Source organism: Spermophilus citellus (assembly GCF_964194105.1).
Source record: "Spermophilus citellus genome assembly, chromosome: X".
Taxonomy (NCBI): Eukaryota; Metazoa; Chordata; class Mammalia; order Rodentia; family Sciuridae; genus Spermophilus; species Spermophilus citellus.
The window spans coordinates 101,119,462-101,125,744 of record NC_138190.1 but is presented as its reverse complement, the minus strand read 5'-3'; the positions used below and the strand labels follow the sequence as shown (position 1 = coordinate 101,125,744).

Sequence of the window (6,283 nt, the reverse complement as noted above, 5' to 3'; positions counted from 1 at the left end):
ACCTATTATGTGCAAGGAAATGCAGGCAGGATATAATGTTGACAAGAGGAACATAAGTTACTTTGGAGGGAGGGAATTTTGTGACCATATTATAGATCAGATTCTAGAAGATAAGGATAGTACCTCCTAAAATATAATCTGTAAAAATGAGCTGAGGTTGTGGCTCAGTAGTAAAGTGCTTACCTAGAATGTGTGAGGCACTGGTCTTGATTCTCAGCACTGCATAAATGTAAATAAAATAAGAAAATATCTTTAAAATATAGTAAGGATGTATGATTAAGAATCCATGGGGCTGTGGTTGTGGTTCAGTGGTAAAGTTCTCACCTAGCAAGTGCAAGGCGCTGGGTTCAATCCTCAGCATCACGTAAAAATAAATAAATAAAATAAAGTTATCCTGTCCAACTACATCATATATATATATATATATATATATATATATATATATATATATATATATATTCCTATTAAAACCAGTTGGCATGGGTCAAGGTGATCTAGAGTTTCCATGGAATTGAGGACTTGAAAGTCTGATGGCCACTGAGAACCTGAAAGTCTGATGTCACCCTGCTGTCAGTCAAAAGTCAAGAGGTGGACATGAGCAGGAATCTCTAGATTCTTGGGGATCCCCCCAAAAAATAGAGTGCAGGAGGCATATTGTGCCTCACCTCTTTTATAGGACCCACTGTCTCCCTTGAGATTTCCCCCTTTCCCTTCTCCTATTCTTTCAATGAACTCGTGCTTATTACTCTGAGCAACATGTTTGAAATCTTTCTGAATTGGTTGCAACAAACGGGGTTTGAACAGGAGGTCTTTGCACTATCTGAGTTTCTCAGAAGGCCCCAGTGCTGTAACTGCTTCATCTACAAATTAATTCTATGTTATTGTGGGTACTGGGGTGAGTGAGCGTTCAGAAGTTACCTTACAGTACCTGCACCACTTAAGAATCCCTCCTTCTGAGACAGAAGCAGACATATGGTGCTGTAACACATGGTTTTACTATTTTAAAACATTTTTTAAATTATTTTTTAGTTGTGATACCTAGATTTATCTTGACCTTTATGGGCCCCATCAGGAGTAAGTCCTACAAATCCTTCTTTTTTGATGTTTTTTTTCCCAGATTATCTCCTTTTATATTTGTTTACCTTCAAGGTTTGCGTAAGGATGCTTTCCTACAAGTTATCTATTTATTCATCTTCTTTGGCAGTAACTTAAAACTTTGAGTAATTTAAAGTAAACCTTAGACTTTGGTATGCATTCCAGTGCCCATTACTACTACCTGACAGTATCATAATGAATGTACTATTTTCTTCTTTAAATTGCTTTATTAAGTTGTATTTGCACAGCAGACAGCCTTGGAAGATGGAATGCCCTTCAAGGAAGAAAGTAAATTTGTTTTCTGACCAAATTAATTGAACATCTCCCTCAGACCAAAGGTGGGGCACACTTACTGGCTGTTCCTTGAAAGAATGGGGCTACCCACTGTGTGTTCAGCAGCCACCTGGTCTGCTACACATCTCCCCCTTGGGATTTTGGGGAGCAAGGAGAACCTACATCAGTAAAACTCATGCCGCCTGTTGTGCCAGGACTAATAAAGGCCTTTTTTCTAACACAAGACTCCCTGTCATTCTTCTAGCCTCCACCTACAAGTTAACTTGTAATCTTGAAAGCTGGGTAAAATCTCAAGACTGTACATGGTACTTGTGAGAAGACAGTGGAATGAATCTGAAATACATTTTTATGTACATATATGAATAAACAACAATGAATCTCTATATACAACCACAAGGCTGGGATCCTAATTAGAATAAAATATACTCCATGTTTGTATAAATATGTCAAAAAGTACTCTATGGTTGTGTATTACTAAAAAGAGCAAATAAAAAATATTAAACAAATAAAAAAAGACAAACCCCAGTAAGTAAGTCAAGAGAGGCCATGTTCAACCAAGATGATGGGGAAAGGTGAAGCCCGATAAAGGGTGGGGATACAAGCCATGAGAGATGTAGAAATATGGAATCAATATATTGTATTTAGAGCCACTCCTAATCCATTTTCATCTTTGTTTCAGTTGAACATGGACCTCCAAATAAAGAATATAGGTTAATATTAATCTTGATGATCAAAATCAAAACACCTGAAGGCATAAATTCTTCAGAATCAAATGGATGCTTAACTAGCTTCACTCAGTGTTTCCTAGTTGTTAGTTCTATAAGACTCCATAGTTTTTGCACTGGTAGGTGGAGGTGGAATGCTCTCTCATTCCAAAACCACAACCCTCTTCATCTCCCCCCGCCAATCCTAAGCCAATAAATGTCTTTGGTTAAAACTAAGTTAAAACAGGTCTTATATTCTTTCTTGCATCTCCACTTTCCTATTCCCCAGACATATTCCACCAACTTAGCACTTTCCCCTCTCCCCTCCTCCTCCCCATCCTTCTTCCATATTCCTTTTCTCCCTGCTCCTCCTCTCTCTAACCCTGCCCCTCCCCTTCCTTTGTGCCCAGACTTGAAAATTGTACAAAGCTGGCCCAGAAGAATGGGGACAGAGGAAAGACCTCACTCCATAGAAAGTAATCAAAAGACCACTAATTAATTGAATTGCCAATTTTGGATTTATTACTTTGGCATTGGCATTATATTTGTAATTCACATGGCATATTTTTCGGTCCACTCTTGAGCGACTCTGTCATACTTTCTCCTGTCCTTTAGATAGATCTTAGCAATTTCAGGAACCAAAGGATCATCCGGATTAGGGTCGCACAACATAGAGCAGATAGACTACAGCACTTTAGAGATTGTCAGCGCTGGTGACCACTCAGATCTAAGGATGTCTAGACAAATGTTTCTGCTTCTGTTGATATTAGGGTGGTAAATTCGGGTGATGAATGTGATCCTGGGTGGTTTGAAGGGATAATCAGATGGAAACTGTATGGACAGGAAAAAGACCCCTCCCTGGTAGGGACTGTCGTTGGGCCCCATGATGGCAGCTTGCCAACGGAACATGTCATCTCCCACTGGTCCTGCTGAACACTGGGCAGGGGGGGTAACGGGCCAGGTCAAAGAGCTCCTTGTGAATGCGCTTCAGAGCCATCGCGGGGAAGTCACTGCTTGGCACTGGTGTTGGCGACTGGTGGAGGGCTTCCAAGATCTCGACCGTGGGGTGCGAATAGCAGCGGGCCAATGGCAGGACTGTAGGTGCTGGGGCTGTTCCAGGGATCTGAGCTGCGCAGATCAGGAGCCTAGAGTGGGGCTGAGACAGGAGAGGGAAAGGTGTGCTCCCCTGCACTTGAGGCTCTGCAGAACACCTGTGGTTCAGGGCCCTTTGTGGACGTGCTTTTTGGAGCTGAATCTTACTCTGCAGGGAGGCCAGGATGCCTTAAAACACCACTGCCCTGAGTAGCCCACTCTCCTGTTCAGGGCGGCCTGCCGCTTGCCTCTGGCTCCTGAAGCCCACAGGGGTGCCCTGGCAACAGGAGGGGATCCTGCTCTATGAGGTCATAGAGGCAGCCCTGATGAAGCTGTGCAGTGTTTCCCAGTGTGATTCCAGAGGGGCAGGGGCAAGAGCAGGGAGGGAGGGGGGTCTGAGGTGTTTGAGGGGAAGGTGGGGGCTGCTTCGGGGCTCATCCAGGCTCTGCTCTATCGCTTGATCTCCAGGATGGCTAGGTGGGCCACAGCACGCTTCCTTCCACTCAGTTTCCAGAATGGGTACAATCAATTCAATGCATGTGCCCTTCCTCTTACTTGGCTCACCTGCCTTGCACACAGTTGCTACTGCTTTGGCTTGATCCTCATCTCTATTCTCTCTGCCTGCCTCTAAGAGTAAGCTACACATGCTGAGGACTGTACTTCCATGTGTGTTTCTTAACACAGAGAGTCTCTTGTACACACAACTTTAGCAGTTATAATTTTGAGATAATATATTTTACAGTAACTTTGATAATGTTTTGGTAAATATATTTTATGAAAATTTAAAGCCTTCAAAATTTCAATTTGGAATTGAAGTCAATTTAATCTTTAAAGAAATACTGACAGAACATGGTATGAGGGAGGAAGAAAGGAAAAGAAAACATTACTTTATCTGGCATATAAAAGCAGTAAATTTAACACTGATATAGTGGTTATATCTAATATAATACTGTATCTGTAGTCTGTTAGCTCAGTACAATTTCCAACTACCTTCCAAAATTTATATCTATACCATGAACAAAATACATTCATCATGTTCTACCATCTCCTTAATTCTTAATTACAGCATTAACTCTAATTCCAAAATCTTAAATCAATTAAAAAATTCAAACCTTATTATTTTAATAATCTAAATCAGGTATGAGAGAGACTCTTGAGTGTCATTCACATTGTGGCAAAATTCATCTCCATTTGTAAAACTAGGAAACAAATCTGCTTATACACTACAATGCTACAATGGCACTACAATGGCATAGGATAGACATATCCACTATGAAACGGTGAAAATGAAAGACATAAAGGATTCTTTGTTCTCAAGCAAATGTGACACCCAGCAGGGAACATTCCATTTGTTTTCATGGTCCTTAAAACAATATTCTATTGCTCAACACCATTCTCTGGGCCCAAGAAGGCCTTACCCAACCCTACTTCTTTTCCTGCTCATCTGGTTTTGCCCTTAAGATCATTATTCCTTTTACTTGAAAGATGCACATTTTTTTTCATGAGTAATTATGCCTATCAAATCCCTGAAGTCTGATGGCCTTGTTTCATTTTGTCCTAATTCTGTCCCCTTCAGTTCAAGCTTGCAGTGATTTTTTCTAAGACAACATTCTCAAAAACTGTGGTCAAGAAGATCAATACTATTACACAATAAACTTCTGCATAGATGCAACCTGGATTAGCCCATCTGTATTCTTGGCTTCTACTGACATGGTTAATTGCATCCATGAGTTCCATGCCCAATTTCTTCAGTGACAGATTGTGCAGCTGTATGCAGATGCTACTCAATTTATGATTGGGTTATATACTCATAAACCCATAGCAACTTGAAAATATCATAAGTTGAAAATGCACACACCTTACCTATAAAAAATGTCATTGATTTGCAACATAGTATACTGCAGAGTATTGGTTATTTACCCATTTAGTCTTATGGCTGAATAAAAGCAGGGATTGTTGCCACTGCTCAGCATTTCACTAGTACCATGCCACATATTGTTAGCTCAAGAAAATAATAAACTTCTAAATTTGTTGTACAATTCCTGCCTTCTGAATGTTTGTCACTTTTTCACAATCACAAAGTCAAAACTAGTAAGTTGAATCATAAATTAGAAACTATCTGCACTTTGCCCTATTTCCAGAGCATGCTATCTGTACAAGCTGAGTATTTTTAAAAATCATTATTTGATGAGTTTTTTTCTTATTATTTAACAGTTCTATTCCCAATTTATTTTTCACTCTCACATTTTGCTATAAGTAGGATGTATAAATCAGGCTGCTTATTGTATACATTACTTGGAAATTTCACCTAAATGTATAAATTAATCTTTTATAATTTATCCTTTAGCACAATAGGTGAATACAAGATAAGGGTTCTGCCATTTTGAAGCAAAGATTATCTTTCTGCTGATGTCCAAAATCATTCTCCCCATTTAGTTCTGATATATCACCAAAAGAGTCTTTAACATCATATTTCTACCATAATTCATTTCATGGTGATATATGTTTGTTTTTTAATTTTTTGTACTGGGGATTGAACTCAGGGGCACTCAACCACTGAGCCACATCCCCTGCCCTATTTTGAATTTTATTTAGAGACAGGGTCTCTCTGAGTTGCTTAGTGCCTTGACTTTGCTGAGGCTGGCTTTGAACTCAGGATCCTCCTTCCTTATCCTCCTGAGCCACTGGGATTACAAGCATGAGCCACCATGCCTGGCTGTATCTTATTTTTCATTTCCTTCTATGCCTTCACTGTAATGACCTATAGTGTATGTGTGTGTGTGTATGTGTGTTTGTGTGTGTATGTGTGTGTGTGTATGTGTGTATACATCCAGTAATACTTTTAATACAATTTAGAGTTTATTTATTTATTGATTTTTGCATTACAATTCTTAATACACCATTATAACATAATTTATCATATCTCTGATTATATATAAGGTATGTTGACACCAAATTCCCATCTTCATACATGTATTTTGTATAATGATGAGGATCTCCTTTCACCATCCACACAATTCCCCTTCTCCCTCCCTTTCCATCCCACCCCTATTCCCTATCTAGAGGTAATTTTCCTCCCTTGCTCTTCCTCCCAACTC

General features: G+C 39.6%; 1 pseudogene across 1 annotated transcript; it reads right to left on the bottom strand.

Moving 5' to 3' along the window:
• Positions 1-2,645: 2,645 nt before the first annotated feature.
• Positions 2,646-3,090, bottom strand: LOC308639284 (ubiquitin-conjugating enzyme E2 D2-like; annotated as a pseudogene). Its single transcript has one exon. The product of its transcript is annotated as a ubiquitin-conjugating enzyme E2 D2-like (transcript).
• Between the last annotated feature and the right edge of the window lie 3,193 nt (positions 3,091-6,283).